Raw genomic sequence first — 22,814 nt, 5'->3', positions numbered from 1 at the left:
AAAAGTTCTTTTCAGAAACCATTGACCACCCTTAATTCCTCTTCCAACACTTGAAATGGTTTCCTCAACACATATTGCTATATACCCCTTCAAACCTTTCTGTTACTTCTTTACAAGGCTTGTCCATTACTAAGAAAAAATCTTGCACCCTCTGAAAAAAACCTGGACCTAAAATTTAATTTCAATTTACTCAGGAGCATGATTTGTGTAACTGTTTATGATTATGCTCTGCTCAAATTCTTATTTTTTTGGCTAACTCTCTCATGAAATTCCTTCAGGTAAGAATTTCTGAGTTGTCAGTGTGTCTTCTGAAGCTTAGCACAGTGTTCAAGAAATATGTATGAACTGTGAACAAATAGGAAGACTGAATTTAAAAAAATGAATGAATGCATAAGATAAAGAAGCAAATTATTTATATTCATAAGTAAAATCTTCCAGTCTCCATTCAAACTATGATTAATTCTAATTCACATTTAGAATACTTTAGTTGTAATCTTTTAAATCATTTCAAATTGTTTTGTAATTTCTTTTTTTTTAAATTAAATTTTAACAGTGATTTTTTTTTTCAAACAGAAATGTGATATTTCCCCCTCTGCCTGGATTCTTTTCTTTTTTTTAGTTCTTTTTTTAATTATCATCATAATCTTGTTTATATTACATTGAATTGTATATAACTTTATAGTGTAAGAGTCATTGTCTCTTAGACGAACTCTGCCAATCTGTCAATTTCTAACTCCTGTAGATTCTACCCCTTCATCTCTCATCCTCTGTTTCACTCTGTTTCTAGTCATGGGGCCTTTATTCAGATATATATAATTACATGCTTTCTGGATTATTGCTATAATCTCCTATCGGGCATATTTCTTCACAGTGCTGGTAGAACAGTTTTTCTTGAAAGCAGTTTGAATACTGTCTTTCGATGCTTTTCAATCACATTCAGGATAACCTTCAGTCTCCTTAGCCTATTACCCAGACCCTTGTGATCTGATTCCCTCCTCTCTAACTTTAACTTCTATTTTCTGTCATGAATACTTTCCTTTCAGGAAAAGTTCTTTTCAGAAACCATTGACCACCCTTAATTCCTCTTCCAACACTTGAAATGGTTTCCTCAACACATATTGCTATATACCCCTTCAAACCTTTCTGTTACTTCTTTACAAGGCTTGTCCATTACTAAGAAAAAATCTTGCACCCTCTGAAAAAAACCTGGACCTAAAATTTAATTTCAATTTACTCAGGAGCATGATTTGTGTAACTGTTTATGATTATGCTCTGCTCAAATTCTTATTTTTTTGGCTAACTCTCTCATGAAATTCCTTCAGGTAAGAATTTCTGAGTTGTCAGTGTGTCTTCTGAAGCTTAGCACAGTGTTCAAGAAATATGTATGAACTGTGAACAAATAGGAAGACTGAATTTAAAAAAATGAATGAATGCATAAGATAAAGAAGCAAATTATTTATATTCATAAGTAAAATCTTCCAGTCTCCATTCAAACTATGATTAATTCTAATTCACATTTAGAATACTTTAGTTGTAATCTTTTAAATCATTTCAAATTGTTTTGTAATTTCTTTTTTTTTAAATTAAATTTTAACAGTGATTTTTTTTTTCAAACAGAAATGTGATATTTCCCCCTCTGCCTGGATTCTTTTCTTTTTTTTAGTTCTTTTTTTAATTATCATCATAATCTTGTTTATATTACATTGAATTGTATATAACTTTATAGTATATTACATTGCTTTTTCAAAATTCATTTGAGTACAGTGGTTATATCTGCAGTCAATGAACGTGATGAATTGGAATACATTTCCTGGGTCACAAGGTTGAATGAGAAAAGTCTCCTTGAGCTATAAGTAAGACTCAACTATCTGGGTTACCTTATTCTTCACTGAAAAAATGGATGTTGGCAAGTAAATTTAATCACCTGTAACTATTTTAGAGAATAAATCAGGTCTTGGTTGTAACTGCATTTTTCTATAAAAAAATGGATTTAAATTAACTGACAAATTTGAGTAATACTGCTAAAGTATTCTTACTCACAGGCCTGATTTGTTATATACATTTATTATAAGAAAATTTTAAAAACTGATAAAAACAAATGTTGAGCAATCATTTGTGTTGAATTAAGTTAGAGAACTTTTCTTTGTTTTCCCATACAAGTGGAGCTATTGTATAGATACAGAGTATTAACATTTCATTTTTTAATTTATTTGCTGGGCGGTTATAAATACTATAAATATTCTATAAATACTATAAATATTATATATGACTACTATATATAAATACTATATAATCTTTGTGAGTTTGGGTGCTAATAGTTTTGTTTTAATTTTTGTCCTTTGCTTTATCTTTCCTGTCTACTCTTCCTTATGATTTTCCTTTCTCTTATTTTTATTTTTTTCTCTATCATGTCCCACACTGGCTTCTCTTTCTATTTTCCTTGTAATCTTACTCTGCACATACTACTTTTCCACAGCCAATTTGTTTCCCAGAATGGAAGGGACTGCTTATCTCTGGGAGAGGAACTTTGCCCCATGGAACTGTTCTGGTCAGATAAGCAGCCAGCTGCTGATTGGCCAGAGCAAGCTTGGCTGTGATCCCTTCTGGACTAAACTGAGCAGCAGGAACTGAGCCTGATGATGGAGCAGGGAGCCACAGCCAATGCCAACACTGATAGTAGGGAATGTTTGGGGTGGGAAAAACATTTCAGAAACTCTAAAGTTAAATATGTTTTGCTTGAGTTGGTCATTTTGTGACAGGTTTCTCTCTGTGGCTGCTGTTTAGCATATTCCTAATGGATTTTCAATGGTAGCTAAATAAATACTGTCTCATATACCTGAATTTTGAAAACATAAATCTTCCTTAGCAGGTTCTCCTGAAATACCCTCTCTATTAGTAACAAGTCTCCCATGGTGTTGAAAAATGGCCCAGAATTTGATTTGATATATTTTCAACATTTCATAGTCAATAGAACTTTTCAAAATGATAAGTTAAATACTAGTGGTTTATTTTGTGTTGGTACGCAACAGGCATTATAATTAAGGAATTATCCGTCTAGTCCTTTGCCAACAAAGATGAAGCTCTGACCCTGCAGCTGCGTGTAGTTGTGGCCAAATCTGCTAATCACTGACCCTTGTTTACAGCACTGTTTTCATGTATAACTTAGCTTGAAAACTGAGTAAGTTCTTCTCTTCTGATTGCTTTTCATTAATGTTCTTTCATTTTCCCTATTAGATTAAGTAATTGCCATATGTAGATAAAGCACATGAAAAGGTGCAGGAAAAGATTTTCTGAGTAGAAACTGTATTACTATGTTTGAACAATTTGGATTGACTTATATTTCTCAAATTTGAGGGCGGGTCTGTAGCCTAGTGGTTAAAGGAGCTGGTTCTCACATGGTCAACCATGGTGTGAGTCTCGGCCCTGGTGATTTGGAAAACTTGCTAGGCATGTGTCCATGCGTGTCTAAAGGTCTGACAGGATGGAGAAATGGATGAGAAGGGATTATAGTCTGATCACACCCCATGAAGGCTTGCTTTCTTTCTCTTCCTTCCTCTATATCTCTCTCTGGCAAGAGCATATGCTCTTCAATGAAAACAAACTGAGTGTGCATAAGAATCACCTGGGGGCTTGATTACTAAACTCCACCCACAGATTTTCTGATTAATGTATAATGCATTTAGGAATTCAAGAATTTCCCTTTTTTTTTTTGAGAGAGAGATTTTTGCTGTAGGGTTTTTGCCCTCACCAGAGAGACAGGAAGCTAGAAATCACCCCCTCTGGGGAATGGCCACCCGCCAACCTCTTTTCCTCCATTCTCCTCTAAAGATCTTGGGTGTGTGCATTCACCTCCCCCCCACACACACACACACACACATACCTGGTGTAAGTTTCAAACTGGTCCTGGACTCTCAAGCTGTGGTTGGCCATGTGAGAGTTCAGTTCTTTACCCCCTAGGCCACTTGCTGGACCCAAGAGTTTCCCTTCCTAACATATTCTTGGGTGATGCTGATGCTGCTGGTCCAGGACAACACTCTACAAATGCCTGGGATTGATGAGTGAATTATCCTACAGATGCTCAGTCTTCACAAGTACATTTCTTAATCTGGTCTACTGTGTGTTTGATTATGTTAATCACTGACACCCAGGGTCTTGCCATTGCTCATCATTTTTCTGAGTATCATTTTATAACTAGAGGATATGTTTCAGGCTATTTTTATAAGTTAATAATTCTTTTGCCTCCTCCCTTTTCCTGACATTTCTGGAATGTTTCACAGTGATTCAATTTCTTCAGATAATATGCTGTATATGACTTTTCTCTCAGAGGAAAGCCATTACATTCTCTGAAGATGGTCTAGGCTCCAGGAGAGTGTTAATGGTCTCTTTCAAATACTAAGCTGGATGCATAGATAGGACTAATCAAAGTGTTTAAGTAAGTGAGTACCTCAATTCTGTTCACTGAGGTTGGGTGATATCAGAGATTCTGATTTTAAGTTTGGTTTAGAGCTTGAAACCTCTGCTGTCTGATTGAGGCCAATATGTAAAATCAATGTACTGATTTTCTTAATCTGTTTTTTTTTTTTAATGTATCCCTGTCTAGTCTTGAAAAGATCTAATAAAGTCACTCCTGTTACATTGAAGCTGTCAATGAGGATGTTTTCAGCAGATGTGATCTGTCTGGAAATGTTGGTACTTGACAATTATGAGTGTACCCTAGGCCCTTATTACTTTTTAAAAATAATTAATTACTGACTACTTGTTATTTGGCAAGAGCTACTGCTGGCATATGGGGAGGAGTGAACTTATTTTTTTTTTCTGAAGGATATTTGGGGAGCACTTTAAAGCACAAAAAAGTAACTAGATATTAAGTTTATTTAGGACAAAAGCCACTGTTTCTTCTTCCTTAATTATATATTGATAAGTCTTGACTCCATTTTGCCTTCAATCCCCACACTTAATCCATATATTAAACAAATTTCAGTGACACTATCTTGAGGAAAGGAAATCCTAAGAAACAATGTATCTTTCCCAAAATATTATCCTTGGAAATGTATTATCTTAGATATAGTTTTTATTAAGAAAGAATTTTGGAGAGTTGGTTGATGGGAAGTACCCAGTACTCATATCCTCTCCAATCAGGGTTTAAAATAATAACTACTCACATTTTGGCCAGAATTTCTAAGGAAAAGCACTTGAAATCACCCCAGAGACATTATGAGTTTCCTGAAGCATAAAAACTCAAGAGAAACAGCATAGAAAAGCCAAATCATCCAGCTGGCTGAGATTAGCAGGCTGAAATCATGGGAAATACCCTTTCAATTAATAAACTAAACAACTAGTCACTCCCTGAGTCACACAACTCTTCATCCAGTTCCCACATCTCTTGTGATCAACCCATTGATGATAGAGGATATTATCTATTTTAGGCTGTTAGCTGCACTTAAACCTCTCTAGAGAAGAATCTTTACCCGTTATATAGGGTCCAAGAACTTGGGCAACCAAACCACAGGGCAACAGCGTGAGCAAAAGATCCCTAGCAACTTTGATACTACTGTGAGGGCATTCCTTGCTGCCCAGGAGCCTAATACTCTACATGGTCTGGATCTAGTGAAGGGAAGTTCCTGAGATTCTTGGGGCTACATAATTCCAGGAAAGGATCTTGCCCTGGTTAGCTCTAAGTCTGAGGACTCAAGTAGCTGCAGAGGAGCACCGGTTTGAGAACTGAGCAACTACTGAAATGAAACCTGGCCCAAGGATAAATGGCCTACCAATCTTCACACCCAGGATAACCCACTAGAATCCCTGCTGGTGCCTGTGTAGGTATGCCCAGAACACCTCGCACATGCACACCAGTGTGGAAGCTCACCCAGATCAAGTGCTGTGAAGGCCACCTTAGAGCCCAGTGGCATATCCACTAGTACCCATTAGCAGGACAAAGGCTGGTCAGAGCTTCCTAGAGCACCCACAACACCCATTTTACTACACTACAGAGATCCACTCATACTGCCACCTGTCATTCTGTGTAAGCCAGTCCAGAGCCCTGGACTACTTGCTAACACTGTGAAGGTCTACTCAGAGCCCCAACCCTCGCCAATAAGAGAACTCAGTTTTCTCTCCTGCAGTAAAACACCTGGAGGAGGGTGCTGCAGCTGTGGAAAAACTCAGGCACTGAGAGAAACTGAAGATAGCTTCCTTCATCTCCAGGGATTGCACAAAAATGGTGAACTTAGCAACTAGTCACTCCCTGAGTCACACAACTCCTCATAGAGGATATTATCTACTTTAGGCTGATATCTTCACTTGCACTTTTAGAGAATGATACCCACCCCATTTATAGGGTCTGAAAACTCAAGCGACTGTCACACTGTACAGTTGTTGCCAATGAAATGGAGGAGTCCACTCATTCTACAGGAAAAAGTATATGCTCCATCATATGCCTCAACATTAATTCAGGAACACAAGAAATATGAAAAAGTAAGAAAATATTTCTGCTGCAAACTAATATACTAACTCCCCATTATCCATAGACAAAATTCAGGATATTACAGAAATATCATAATTAGATTTCTAAATATTTATTATAACAAAACTTAATGAGCTACAAGAAAATAGAAACAAACATTTCCAGGAGATGAGAAAATAATCAATGACATACATGAAAAATTTAATAGAGAGACAAATATCCTAATAAATAATCAAACAGAAATCCTGGAGATGAATATAATACAAGAAGTAAAAAATTCTTAGGAACAGCAGTAGGTCACACTGCATAAGAACATTGGTACTGGGCAAGCAGGTAGTGAAGTGGTTAAGGTGATGGACACTCCCACATGGTTGACCATGGTTCAAGTCCTGAACCTGGTGGCTTGCTTCCTCACTTTCATTCTCTCTGTGTGTCTGTCTTTCTCTGGTCAAATGAAAATAAATGAATGAATAAATAAAATTAAATAAATAATTCTTGGGAAAAAAAAAAGAACCAAAAAGAACCTTGGTGGTTGTATACATAACCTTTAAATTAGTCTAAACCATCAAAAAGAAAGAAAAGATAACTCTTATAAATCAAGAGTACATGCATTGACGGGACAGGGAGGTAGTGAAGTGAAATATCTGTTGAAGATATTTTGATCAACTGGACTGGGGAGAAATGTTCACATATTGAAATGTTCACTTTGTAAAAATTTAATAGAGAGACAAATATCCTAATAAATAATCAAACAGAAATCCTGGAGATGAATATAATACAAGAAGTAAAAAATTCTTAGGAACAGCAGTAGGTCACACTGCATAAGAACATTGGTACTGGGCAAGCAGGTAGTGAAGTGGTTAAGGTGATGGACACTCCCACATGGTTGACCATGGTTCAAGTCCTGAACCTGGTGGCTTGCTTCCTCACTTTCATTCTCTCTGTGTGTCTGTCTTTCTCTGGTCAAATGAAAATAAATGAATGAATAAATAAAATTAAATAAATAATTCTTGGGAAAAAAAAAAGAACCAAAAAGAACCTTGGTGGTTGTATACATAACCTTTAAATTAGTCTAAACCATCAAAAAGAAAGAAAAGATAACTCTTATAAATCAAGAGTACATGCATTGACGGGACAGGGAGGTAGTGAAGTGAAATATCTGGGGAGAAATGTTCACATATTGAAATGTTCACTTTGTAAGCTAAATAATGTGACTGAATGTATAAAATAAATAAAAATGAAGAGTACATGTAAGAAATTTGAGACACCACAATGTAACTGAATATACATATAATGGGTACTCCAGAAAGCAAAAGATGGAAAAAGTCATAGAAAATCTATTTTATGACATATTACCCTCAAATTTTCCAAATCTAAAGAGCAATCCAGACATCCAGATACAAAAAATTCCAAAGGATGGCAAATCAGTTTAACATAAGGAGATCTTAGTTTGAATGTCACATCATAGTTTGAATGTCAAAAGTCAATGAGAAAGGTAAAATTCTTAAAATTGTTAGATAAGCATTGAGTTACTTATAAGTATATCCCATCTGCCTAACCTCAGGCCTTTTAGCATAAATCCTATAAGCTAGAATGAAACGGAATCACATACTCAAATTTCTGAAGAAAAAAGGATTTTTTTTAACCCAGAAGACTATACTATATAATTTTTTCTCCAAATTGGAATGTGAAGTAAAACTCCTAAACCAACAAAAACAAAGGGAAAAATCCAAGAGTTGATTGGTTCTTTAAGAAATATTTAAAAGATACAATTTAAATATCTGAAAGTGAAAGAAAAGTAAATAAACATCACCATGAAAAAATGAAAAGTTATAGAACTCAAACCTAAAACCAAAAAAAAAAAAAGAAATTACTTAATCCTTATTATTGTAGAAAACTTCCAAATAGCAAGCACAAGCACAGAAGAAAAAAAATTAAAAATGAAACACAAAATAATCAGGAAACAACAAAATGTCAGCCAGAAATCCACACATTTCAACAATGATTATCTGTTGATGATAACTTATATAGTATCCCCAACAGGACTGGTGAGAAATATATTCATGCTGGAACATTCACTTTACAAGCAAGTGACATGTGATTGGCTATATAGAAGAAATTAAAATTAAATTAAATTGAATTAAAATAAAAAAAGTAAATAAATTAAATTTCCCAAATAAAAAAAATATATAAACTAGCTTAATGGTAATACTATACAAAAATGATAAAATTGAAGACATCTCACTTCCTGATTTTTAAAGGTATAGTAAACAAGTATAGCATATCTATAGTAAACAAAATACCATGATGTTGACACAAAAGAAGACAAACAGACCAAGGGAATAGAATAAGAGAATCAGGAAATAAACCCAAGAACATACAGCCAAATGATTTTTGACAAAAGTCATTAAAAGGCAATTTTTTCAATAATTGGTGCTTTGAAAAGTGGGTATCCACCTACAGAAAAATAAAACTAGATCGTCACATATCATCATTTACAAAATTTGACTCAAAGTGGATTAAAAACATAAATGTAAAAACCCAAACTATAAAACTACTGAAAGAAAATGCAATGGAGGGACCAGCAGTTAGCATAATGGCTATGTCGCTGGACTCCCACGTAGTCAACCACGGTTCTAGTCCCGGACCCGGTGGCTTAAAACTCACGCTGGGCGCGTGTGCATGAGTGCCCAAGATCCCGAGAGGAGAATGGAGGAGAAGGGATTGCGGCGTGGTCATCCCCCCTGGGGGGTGATTTCTCGCTTTTTGTCTCTCTGTCTCTCTCTGTGTGTCTGGTGAGCAAGCGCATGTGCGCTATGGCAAAAACCTCTCAAAAAAAAAAAAAAAAGAAGTAAATAGCCCTTGGGTTATACATAAAATGTCTCATTCTCAAGGATTTTAATGGAGGTTGTTTTCCCCTCTTTCTACATAATATTTATTTTTGCTACTCTAACAGATTATTTCCCTAAGTATACTTTATGATTCATTTTCAATAATGCAATTTCTATGTTTGTGACTTTTTCCAGTGAAATGGTTCTTGTTAAAGTAACAGATGAATTTTACATTGGCACAGCTAGTACTCCTTCATTCTGCTTTCAACTTAGTTAGCTCTCATCATCCTTTCTTGTTGTTGTTTTTAATATCACAGTTCTCTAATTTTTTCTCACTGATATCTCCTTCTCAGGTTCCTTTGCTGTTGCTTCTTCTAACTTTTGAATGTTGTGGTGGTCCAGGGTTAGGGCCATGTCCGTTGCTATTTTTCTACATATACTCTCTGTATAAGTTGTTAAGGTTTTTAGGTACTCTTTTTTTTTTGAATGATTTCAAACTTGTCTCTCAGCTATGACCCTTCTCTTAAATTCTAGGATTCCAAAGCTAAATTCTAACCATCTATTGGAAACGCCATTTTTAAGTCTAATAGAAATTTCTAGGTTATCAAGATCAAACTGGGAATCTACAAAACTTTTTCTTTTTCAGTTTTCTTCACTATAGTTAATGACATGAACATCTATCATTTGCTTAAGCAAAGAGTTTTACCATGATTTTTTTTTCATTTCTTTAGCTCTGACTCCATCCAATCTCTCTGAAATTCCTATTAGTTTTACTCCAAAAATAAATCTTTAACCTGCCCTGTAGTTACTGTCACCATCCTAAACCAGGCTACCATCTCTTTGTTGTACTACTGCAATCATCTTCTGATTTGGTAATTCTAATTCCACTCTTAACCCTTCAACTTTCCCAAATCCTTTCTATGCATTGAACAACTATAAGTTAACCTTTTAACAATGTGACGAAGGTCATATTACCACATGCCCAAACCTCATAATTACTTTTCTCAATGAATCAATTAAATTTTAAATTTCTTATCATGAAAGACTCATATGGTGTAGCACTTACCAATGTATGAGATCTTATTTTATACAATTGTTCTAAACCTCAGAAGATTTTCAAAAAATCTTCAGACTGACCCTGTGGTCTATTGTTAGAGAGCTAGATTCCACATGGCTGATCATGTGGTTCATATCTGACACCGAGCATCTTGAGAAACAAGTCAGGCATATCTAGGCATGCACCAAATCCTGACAGAAGGGGAAAATGGAGGAGAAGGGAAGTGGTGTGACCATGTCCATCGGAGAGGTGCCCCCTCACTCCTGTCACACACAATTCTCTTTTTCTGGTGAGTGCACACACTTTCTGGAAAGTAAATCAAAAGAAAATAAAACCCATTTCTTTTTGAAACTCTTTCCAGTGGCTCTTCTCTTTACTTGGAATGCTAGTCTGGATATTGTATTTTGTATGAGCAAGTCCTTAATTCAGGCCTTAGCCCTTTTAAGCTGACCCTTTAGAGAGACTTTTCATGACTAACCTATCTTTTTCTTCCTCAGAACCTTTACTGTGTCAACATAATTCATTTTCTCTGTGGATTATTACTCAGAATTTTTCTATAAGTTGCTTCCACTTGAATTTTTGTGTGTGCCTCAAATGAAATGTCAGCTACTCTGGCTTGTTAACCTCTTTGGTTTTGCCCTTTATGAAAGCAGGATTACAAAAGAATAGCTAGGTAATGAAAGGCAGAATATAAAATGCGTTCAAAACACAAATTGCATTATAGATGCATAAAAATAATGTATAACAAATAATGTTGCTCTCTAATGGGAGGAGTTGATTGCACAAGGTCATTAAAAAGTAACTCAAACTCCATTACATTAACAAAAGAATAAAATTCCATTAGACAAGGATTGGGAGGTTGGCTATTAATTAAAAACTGCAGCAATTACTTGCATATAAAGTCTGTAGAAACTCCTAAAAAATATCTCTTGAAATAAGCTAATGTAGACTGATCTTTGGCTTATAATTAATATGACTTTTACCTAATGAAATGATGGAGCTAACTTAGGATCATAAGTGGATGCTAAAACATTAGGAGAAAGGTTGGAACATTTTAATGGAAGATTTAGACTAGTAAATTAAAGCATTATTATCCTAAATGTTCACATCAATTTTAACATCACTAAAAGAGGAATGATATGCTTCCTGTTATGATGGGAAAAACAAACAAACAAAAGTATCCTCAAAACAACAACAAAAACAAAATCAAAACAAGCCTCCAAATGTAATTATTAGCTAAAAGAAATATGCAGGGATAGAGAAACATGTGAATATAGTCAGGCATATGTGGAATGCAGAGAATTCTATAAACACAAATGATACACCTTCTTATAGTTAGAAAAGTAGTCATGATCCAAATCATATTGTAATATCTAAGTTTGTAACTTGGTCATATAGTTTTTTGTTACATAAAAATGAGTAGCAGATTACATTTTCTTATTTTATTCTTATTATTCCTGGCTAATGTGAAAGGTCTAATTATACAAAATTAAACCACAAACTCAGGATCTGTTTTCCTTCTCTGATTCCATAATTCCTTTTTTCTCATTATCTCTAATCTCTTGACTCCCTCCAGAAAGAACCAGTTAGAGCTGATAAATGAAAAACTAACTGATGAATCTGAAGACTCATTCTGAAGACACAAAGAAATAGCTATACTATGGGCTACAACCATCATAACTGATTACCCTGAACAATATATAAATATATAATCCTCCCATGAAATATTATTTAATTTAGATTATACCATGTGAACATGTTAAACATCTTTTATATTTTTCTTCACTTCATCTTGGTGAACATTTTCTATTAACAGACATTTGAAACCACACCCACATTCCCATATGTCTTCTCCTTTCCTGTAGTGGCCATAGTCAACATTTTCCAGACTGCAAGATACAAGGACATGATTATAAAACTTCCAAGTCTTCTCAAACTGCTGGTATCAACTACCAAGAGTTTGCATACAACTACAAATTAGAGAGAAAGAGTCCACATGAAACCACCTTTGCTTCTTACATCATGGCATGGAGGGAGTTCCCCAAATTACCATAAGTTTTCATAGTTTATACAAACTCACAGAACTCACTGAATGCAATTATACTCACAGTTTATTTCAGGGAAAGAATACAAATTAGAACTAGTCAAACTAATAGGAGCATAGGATAGAGACTCACAGGGTTTCAAATGAAGCTACCACTGCCATCAAGACATGCTCTTGGCATCAATGTGTGACATAATACAAATGGAGGATTGCCAACTAGAGCACTTGCATGAACTTCAGTGTCTACACTTTTTCTTAGGCCTTCATTATGTAGGTACAGTTGATTGATTGACTTTCTACGTGGCTGAAGCCAGTCTCCAGCTCCAACCCCCACTTCCATGGAGTTCAAGTTGATATTTAATGGTCTGTGGGACTCATCTTGATTCATCTCCTTACTATAAATAATCAGATATGATCAAAGAGACTAATTATGAATACGAAGACACTCTAACTCAGGAAATTTTAAGTGTTTAGATATTATCTACCATGAGTCTGAGATATGACCAGACCTCTCTTTAGGCAAAGCCAAATTCTTTACTATGTAGTCTAGCATGAAGTAGGCAAAGGCTACTATGCTCCCTTTTCCTGGAATGCTCTTTTTATGGTTACCTCTTTCTGTTGATCCTGGATTAAAGTAAGTGTTGTCACAGGAATCATCCCATCATCCCTGGTCATATTCTTTCTTTTTTTTTTTTTTTGGAGAGGTTTTTGCTATAGGGCGCATGCACTCGCCCGACAGACAGAGCGAGACAGAGAGATAGAAAGTGAGAAATCACCCCCCAGGGGGAATGGTCACGCTGCAATCCCTTCTCCTCCATTCTCCTCTAGGGACCTTGGGCATGCGTGCACACGCACCCGGCGTGTTCTAAGCCACTGGGTCCGGGATGCGAACCATGGTTGACTACTTGGGAGTCCAGAGACATAGCCATTACGCTAACTGCTGGTCCCCCTGGTCATATTCTTTTTTCTTTTTAGAGGTTTTTGCTTTAGGGCGCGTGTGCTCGCCAGACAGATAGAGATAGACAGAGAGATAGAAAGCGAGAAATCATCCCCCATGGGAGATGGCCATGCTGCAATCCCTTTTCCTCCATTCTCCTCTCAGGATCTTGGGCACGCATGCACATGCGCCGGGGTGAGTTTAAGCCACTGGGTCGGGACACAAACCGCGATCGACTATGTGGGAGTCCAACTACATAGCCATTATGCTAACTGCTGGTCCCCCCCACCCCCTCCGTCATATTCTTAAAGGATGTATTTTTTCCTCAGCACCTTGCATGTATCTTTTTAAAAAATTTCCCATGTGAAGTTATTTTATGATAATTAAAGCTTGTACATCACATTTAAATTTTTTTTTCTCCACTAGAATATACTCTAGAGAACGATAATCACATTTATCCCTTTCACCATTTTATCCCCTATAGTATCTGACACACAGTAGGAATACAAAAATGTTTTGAATGGGTGACTTAATAGGCTATAAACTGTGACGGCATAAAGGACCTAACATCATTGAAATAAATTAGTGTTCAGAGTCCTGCTGAGTGTCTGTCATATAAAAGACTCACAATTAGTGTGTGTTTAATGACTAAAAATGAATGAAAGGGATCTGTATTTTGCATTCAGATTTAGACATATATGGGATTAAGATATTTTTTTCTTTCTTTTGTTTAATTTGCTATAGGGCACACACACTTACTGGAGAGAGACAGAGAAAGTGAAAATTTATCCTGCAGAAGAGATGGCTATGCCACAATTCCTCCTCTATTCACCTTTTGACATTTTGGGTACACATGTGCCTGGGTCCAGGACTCAAACCATGCAGTTGGTTATATAAGATCTGTCCTGGCCCGCAGGACAGTGGAACAGATTCCTTGGGGGAGGGAGTGAGAGATGGGACAAACACACGCACACACACTACGAGGTGCTGGTCAAGTCGTCTTCTGTCTACTTCCGTTTATTGAAGAGAAATGGCGAGTTATATATAGCTGGTGGGAACCAATTGGTTGCCCAAAATGCAAATGAGATACAACAGCATGAACCAATCATTGATGTGGGTGGATCTCTCCCGTTGCCTAGAAACCCAATCACTTCCAGGGAGAACGGTTGGTCACATGATTTCTGAGAAATGGTTTGCTCAGTGAGGAAGTGAAGCCTAATGGTTTCAAGATGGCGGATAGCTCGAGATGGCTTCCGTATGCAGTGCTCACCACAAAGATCCAGCTGCCTTAACTCTCTTACCACCTGTTGGCCCAAGATGCTATATTTTTTAGAAAAGGCCTTATGGTGTTCTTAGTTATATTGAATTTATATATTTTTGGTAAATATATTCTCCTGATTCAAAATCTAAAATTTCTTATGTATTCAGTTATAAACTTAATCATAGTAGGTACACATTGTATAATGAAAAACAGTTATTTAGAGTATAAAGATCTATCCCTTTATGCCTTCTGTACCACTTAGTAGATATATAACTTTATAAGTCACCTTCACTTTCTGAACACTTTTTCCTCCCTTAAGATACAATAGTAATGTTCAGAGAAATTCCAGTGAATGTGAGTGGCACAGCATAGAGAAAATAAATATATTCTTCCTGGATAAAGAAGTAGAGAAGTGATATCCTGGGAAGTGGGAGACAGAATTCACTACATAGGGGCCAGCCTGGATTGGGCTCCATGCCATCTAGATCTACTGCTCACACTTCAGGTTTCAACCCAAGTTCTGGTTCAGACCAAAGAGTAGTCAATGAAAGTGTTCCCTGACCATCACCTTGCACATAGCCTTCCTCTCACTCACCTTCTTGCTGTCAGTCAGGTCCCAACTATCTTCTATCCTGAGCAGCCACTCCTACATGATCACCCTACAGGCCCCTGTCCTGGTCATCCAGATCCCTGTCTCACTCCTGCTCCTAGTTCCCCAGCTCCTGTTTCTATTATGCCTAAACACATGTCTTCAAAACAGCCTCCAAGAATGTACGCAGCAATACCCTTGAAATCACAGTTACTTCCAGGAGGGATATTCAGTGACCTTGAATTTGTATTGCACCATCCACCAAGTGAAGTACCTATTGCTTTGGTGGCAAGAACTAGTCCCATCATGTGTGTGAGGGAGTGGTTATCAGTGGTCAGTGGGGTTCCAAGATTACCCCCCAAAACTCACAGACACAGGTCTCTTCCACAGAACAGTAATGGAAATACTCTCAGTGGGCCAGTTCTTGCTTCTCCCCAAGCTGGTATTATTCCAACTGATGCTGTTGCCATGCATGTTCTAGCTGCATCTCCTACTACTAGTTATACATCCAACAGAGCTGTTACTCCATCTATTGAGGCTAGAGATTCCAGGCTTCAAGATCAGAGGTAGAACTCTCCCAAGGGTAATAAAGTAAACATTAAGTCCAAAGAAAGATCACCCAGCTTCTCAAAAACTGAAAATAAGGTATATCACCATTTGTTTCTCAACAGATTGATGATTTAAAGAAATTTAAGAATGGCTTTATGTTACAGTCAAGTTCTACTTCTGAATCTATGAATCAACTACTAAACAAAAATAGGGAGAAAATAGGGAAGAGAACCAAAAGGTTTAGTCAAAGAAAAGATTGAGCCAAGTACTGGGGATTTTTTCACTGAAAATAGCAGCAGCAACTGCACCAGTAATGGCAGCAAGCTGAATAGCCCCAGCATTTCCCCTTCATTATTGACTAACAGTGAGCACAGAAGGGGAACTGAGGCATTCAGACTTCCAGTCTAGCATATAAACCAGAGAAAGATGATAAAGGAGAGAAGAAAGATACAGTTGAGCAAGTTTGAAAATTAACATTAGTCCCAGTGCAAACAAGTTCAACCCTTGTTCCTTTTCTAAGCCAAAACCTTATATCATGCCAACTTCACTTTGGCCTCAACCTAACTCATCTATGGTGGGTCATCAACAGCCAACAGATCTGTTTCTTTTGCACCAAATATGATGTATCCAGTCCCAGTGAGCTCAGGTGTGCAACCTTTATATCCAGTACCCATGACACCAATGCCGGTGAATTGAGCCGACACCCAGAGTAGTACCAAATATATACCAGCAGCATCAAGACCAGCATCATCAAAGCATCATGATCCACCTGGTTTCAGCTTCTTCCCATAGAAGTCACACCCCTACCTACTCCACATAATATGTTGCCTACAGCCCTCAGCAGTTTCCCCAAAAGCAACTTGTTCAGCGTGTGCCACAGTATCAATCTCAGCCACCTCATATCTATAGTGGTATAATACAGGGCAATGCTAGAATGACAGTGATACCAACACATGCCCAGCCAGGCTCAGTGTCTTCAGCAACTCAGTACAGGAGCAGAAGCATGCAATGTATTGATGTCCAAATTATCATACAACAAGGAGACAAGCCCTTTCTACTTTGTCATTTCCATGGGCTCCCTTGCTCAGCAGTATGCACACCCTAACACTAGCCTGCACCCACATAGTCCACATGCTCATCCTTCAGCCACCCCCACTGGACAGCAGTGGAAGTCATCCTATTCCCAGCTCCATTCAGCATCATCAGCATGAGAATGCCCAGGCTCTCCATCTGGTCAGTCCATAGCAGCAGCAGCCATTTACTATGCAGGACTCGCGCCAACTCTTTCTTCCATGACATCTGCCTCTAACATGCAGTTGCCACAGAATAGTGTCCCAACAGCACAATGGACCGTCTTTACGATCCATTCGTCTCATGTTCAGCCGGCATATACCAACCCACCCCACATGGCCCACATACCTCAGGCTCTTGTACAGTCAGGAATGGTTCCTTCTCATCCAACTGCCCATGCGTCAATGATGCTAATGATGACACAGCATGCCAGTGGTCCCCAGGCCACCCTCACTCAAAGTGCACTACAGCCCATTTCTGTCCAACAGCATATTTCCCTATGTGATGAACCCTAGAGTTTAAGCCCACCACCAGTAGCAGGTGTAAGGCTACCCTGGAGGAATAGAAAAGCCAGATTCCCTTCTCCCTTCTACTGCTTCTACAAATTGAAAGCATAGAATACTAGAATTTTACTTTTTTGTTTTAAAAAATATATGGTGATTTCTTGTAATATCTAATAGGAATGGTAACAGTTAGAAACTTGTGGAATGTTCCATAATTCCACATGCTGTTTTCCTCTCACAAGTATCCCAACTCTGCTTGCTGAAACTGGAAGTTATTTATTTTCTAATGACCTTTGAATGTCAAGAACACATCAGCTAGTAATGGAAATATAAGTGATTGGGAACCAGCAGTTAGCGTAATGGCTATGTCGCTGGACTCCCACATAGTCGACCACGGTTCGTGTCCTGGACCCGGTGGCTTAAAACTCACACCGGGCGTGTGTGTGTGCGTGCCCAAGATCCCGAGAGGAGAATGGAGGAGAAGGGATTGTGGTGTGACCATCCCCCCGGGGGGTGATTTCTCGCTTTCTGTCTCTCTGTTTCTCTCTGTCTGGCGAGCGCACACGCCCTATAGCAAAAAGCTCTCAAAAAAAAAAAAAAGAAATATAAGTGATTCTTGCTGTTACTACTCCTTTCTTTTTCTTTCTTTCTTTTTTATAAGATTGAGACTTGGAACACCCTTTTACTAAACTTGACAAAGGTTCGGTAAATTCTTATCATCAAGTGGACATATTATTTTTATAAATCAAGTTTGATGACATAATCACTGTCTACAGTGGTTAAACTTTTAAGTTAAGGAAAAACTTTTGCATCGCACATAATATAAAATAAAAAATAAACAAATTAAAAAGTTTAAAAGATTTAAAAACTAAAAAATGATACTAATAACAATACTTAACTTGTTATGAATGAGGGACCTATGTGAAAACAACTATCTAATGTTTACTATATAGTAAATATTAAACAAAATCTTGAAAGAATAACTCTCTTATCCTTACCTTCACTATCTTTCTTGATAGTTTTCATGCTTAAAGAAGGACTATTGCTCTTGCTTCCTAAAGACAGTTCAAAGATAAAGGTATAATTTACCGTTAAAATATTAGAGAAAGAACAACCATATTTGATGTGAATACCAACATTCTCTCTCCCATGCTGAAGGATTTTTCTAATTGATTACAATGCTTTTCTCAGGTTAGCCAAAGGCAAGGTATAGATTAGTTCTTAAGTACATGGACTCTAGTGTTGAGCTACTTGGGTTCCATTTACTGTTATACAAAGATACAGAGCTTGAGAACCTCTGGTAACAAGAATCATGAGCATTGTCTTATCTGGGAAAATATTTTCTTTGGCAGAAGTAATTTGTGAAATTGGACAAGGAACATGAAGTGTTCATTCAGCTTCCTTTGATTTTATTTGTTTATTTTTAGAGAGATTTTTGCAATAGGGCATGTGCACTCACTGAAGAAACAGACAGAAAGCAAGAAATCACACATCCCACCCACCACTGTGGGAATGGCCACACCACAATCCTTTCTCTGCCATTCTACTCTTGGGATTTTGGGCACCCACACACATGTGCCTGGTGTGAGTTTTAAGCCACCAGGTCAGGGACTCGAATGGCAGTCCACTATGTGGGAGTCCATCAATGTAACCATTCTGCCATTCTGCCATCTGTTGGTCCTGACTCAGTATCCCTTTTTTTTTTTTTTTTGAAAGAATTATTTTTAGTCATTGTCATTATTTCATTTTTCACTTTTCATTTTATCTTCTTTTATACATTCAATCACTTTATTTAGCTTACAAAATAATAGATCCTAGGGACCAGCAGTTAGCGTAATGGCTATGTCGCTGGACTCCCACGTAGTCGACAGCGGTTCGAGTCCCGGACCCGGTGGCTTAAACTCACGCCGGGCGCGTGTGTGTGCGTGCCCAAGATCCCGAGAGGAGAATGGAGGAGAGGGGATTGCGGCGTGGCCATCCCCCCTGGGGGGTGATTTCCTGCTTTCTGTCTCTCTGTCTCTCTCTGTCTGTCTGGCGAGCGCACACGCCCTATAGCGAAAATCTCTCCAATAATAATAATAATAATAATAATAATAATAGATCCTAGTTTATAGTATTATTTGCTAGAATAATTCTTGCATGTAGTCATGTTTCTCTTTTCATACCAGAGAGCTTCATAGAATTCTTTCAAATTAGTATTGTGGGTAGACACAAAAGTTAAAATGACTTTGCTATTCCTAACTAAAAGTAAGTACACAAACTCAGAATATTCTAGTAACAATGGTGATATATAAATGATGTGCTTTTGTGTGATAATTATAACACTGAAAGACTTAAATATTTAATGCAAGTATTAATAGATTGCAAAGGAGAGAGTTTTTAAAACAATTATAGTAGAAAACTTCAATATTTCATTCATACATTTATAACAATGGATAGACTTTCTGGACAGAAAATAAATAAGAAAAGGGACTTAAACAATTCTTTAGAACAATTAGCCTAACACACAAATACAGAACATTTCATCTACTAACAACAGAATGTACATTCTTCTCATGTGTATATGGAACATGCTCCAATATAGATAATATGTTAGTTCACAAAATAAGTCTTAACTAATTTAATAAGATTGATCATATCAACTATTTTTTCTGACCACACTGTATAGGACTAGAAATAAATAACAAGAAGAAATTTGGAAAATTCACAAACACATGGAAATTAAACAAAATACTGCTCAACAACCAAAAAATGAATAAAAGTGTACATTAAAAAATATCTTGAGATGAATGAAATTGGACAGAAAACATTCCAAAACTTATGGGGTACAATACCAGTAGTTCTTAGAAAGAATTTTATAGCAATAAGTGCCTTTATTTAAAAAGAAGAAAAATAACACATAAACAATTGAACATAACACCTCAAGGAAATAGAAAAAGAAAATTAAACTAAACCAAAATTAGCAAAAAGAAATAAATAATAAAAAATCAGAGTAGAAATTAAATAGAAACTAAAAATACAACAGAAAATATCAATAACACTAAGAGTTTGAGTTTTGAAAAGTAAACAGAATCAACCAACCTTTAGTTAAAATAAGCGATAACTCAAATATAGTCATATAAAATCATAAGTGAAAGAGAAAACCTTACATCTGATATCACAGAAATATAAACAATTATAAGAAATTATTATTGAGTAATTCTATGCCAGAAAACTAAATAACTTACAATACATGGGTGAATTTCTAGTAAAAGTTCTTCAACTTTGCCAACTTGAAAGTCTATCCACGCAAATTGCAAGTAGAGATGATTATTCATTTGTACATCAGAGTCATGTGCTCTATTTCAATGGTGAAGAGTTGTTACTGTGAAAAAAGGTGTCGGAGCCAGAATCATCTTTCAGTCCCTCAGCACCTAGCTTGGGTTAAGCAATGAATGCTTTGGAAGCTATAAAGTCAGATAGGACTCTTTATATCTGGTCTTTAAAAGCCTGTTTTACGATACTCCATCTTCCTCTTTTTCCCTTATCTGTTGGCGGAATGGAGATTCTGAAGCTCCATAGGTGAGAGTTGTCACAAGTAGAAGAGGCACTGTAAAAGTATGAAAAAAGTCACACTAAGTATAGGTCATCTGTGTACTAAGAACATCTAATTAAATTTTAAATGAAAAATTAATCATATAACATTTATTCCAAGCCCATAGACTGTACATTCAGAAATCATTTGAAAGAAATTATACATTGAGAAGTTATTTATTTATTTATTCTTAATATCTTGCCAGAGAGAGACAGAGAGAGGAAGAGAAAGCATCCCCCATGGGGAATGGTCATGCCACAATACCTTCCTCTTCATCTCAGGATGTTGGGCATGCAGCACACAGTGTGTTTCTCAAACCGCTGGGTTCAGGACTCAAATCTTGGAGTCAGCTCTGTGGGTTCTGGCTGTCCTCACCAACAGGCCATGGAGAAATCCCAAGAAGTTATTTTAGAATCTGTTTCAGAAAAAAGTATTTTATTTTTAAATAGTTCATTTAAATATAGCTGCTGCTTATTTCAGAATGTGGCATCTGAAATACTTCTAAATTCTTGTCATAGTTAACATTTTCCTGAAGTGGCTGATCCAATTCACGAATCTTTCCTATAGTTTTATTTGCTATCTTAGTGTCTTTTATATTTTAAAGCTATTAGTTTCTTTTTTATACCTGTCTCTTTTATATGCTGTGTATTCTCTGTAGGACCACAACATCCTCTTTCATAATCTGAGCACTCCACCTTTTAACAAATACTCTCCACGAAAACATTTTCGACTGTCTAAATATATGACTTTTTATCTATATTTTTCTAAACCCACAGAAACTCCAGAATCCTTCTATGCCCTGAGCTATTGCTGCTCCAGGCACTGTCTTATACTTTAGAATTCCTCAGGTCTCTGGAGGTTTCTCTGTTTTACCTCTTTCCAAATTGGATAATCCCTATCCACTGATGTCTGTTGTGCTGTATGTTCTATTGTGTTATAGAACAAATAATGTTCTATTTAATATTCTATTGTGAAGCTTCCAAAACCCAGAGATCCCCTACTGTTCCCACTGAGGAAAATTATGTCCTTGACTATATGTTACTCAGAATGTTCTTATCAACAGCTTTTGAATGTTCCAGACCATGATTAAGCTATTATATTCCTTCAGTGAAAGAAAAATAATTGGCTCTCATCACTTCCTGTTTTTTTAACAGTAGCTATACTCAAATTTATTATTTTATTCTGTCATTTACATTTCACTCTAGCATTCCTCTATCCCATTTACTCAAGTCTATTACACTAACAAAAAATTCAACTGTTTCTTAAATTGACTTGTTCTTAAAGCTAACATTTTTTTTTCTGACCAGTTTTTTCTTCTTCTATCTTTGCTTTACTGCATACTTCGCCATATTTTGCCTGTGCGGTTATAGTTAGAAAAAAGTGTAAGTGTTAACAACAAAACCCTGGTATCTGATAGAAAGCGATTGAATATGGAGTATCTATTGCTGAGTGAAGCAAGTCAGGATATGAAAGAAAGATATTGTATGTATCTCTTAATATATACTGACTATCCACATTTTATGGTAGAGATAGAAATATTAGAGGGCATAAAAGCAGTGAAAATACTTACGACTGTTGAAGATATTGTGGAGTGAGAGGAAGAGAGAAGGGAAGAGTATAGAGAAGAATAGCAAGAGAACAAATAGCGAGGCATGGCATTAGTGGGACATAGAAATGGTTTATTACCTGTTGATGATAACATGTACAGTCTTGTCAACTGGACTGGCCTGAGAAGTATTTCATGTTGAGTAATTTTTTTATAAAAGCCAAATGATATATAGTAATTGAATGTTTAAAAAAATAATGAGAATAAATAATGTAATAATAATCTAAAAAAATGATGTAAAGCTATTTGATGGTGATGATGTGGATAGTAATGTCTTTGTCCTGGCTGATATGCATGGTAATTTTGCTGGAAGAACAAATGTAATACAC

General features: G+C 36.5%; 1 pseudogene; it reads left to right on the top strand.

Annotated features, from left to right (window-relative positions):
• The window catches only part of LOC102477614 (ataxin-2-like), a 63,412-nt pseudogene extending 46,064 nt beyond the window's left edge, over positions 1-17,348 (top strand).
• The last annotated feature ends 5,466 nt before the right edge of the window (positions 17,349-22,814 follow it).

Source organism: Tupaia chinensis, unplaced genomic scaffold, assembly GCF_000334495.1.
Source record: "Tupaia chinensis unplaced genomic scaffold, TupChi_1.0 Scaffold150006_1, whole genome shotgun sequence".
In the NCBI taxonomy this organism is placed as follows: Eukaryota; Metazoa; Chordata; class Mammalia; order Scandentia; family Tupaiidae; genus Tupaia; species Tupaia belangeri.
Note: the sequence above shows the minus strand (reverse complement) of the source record. Positions and strands in the feature narration are given on the sequence as shown.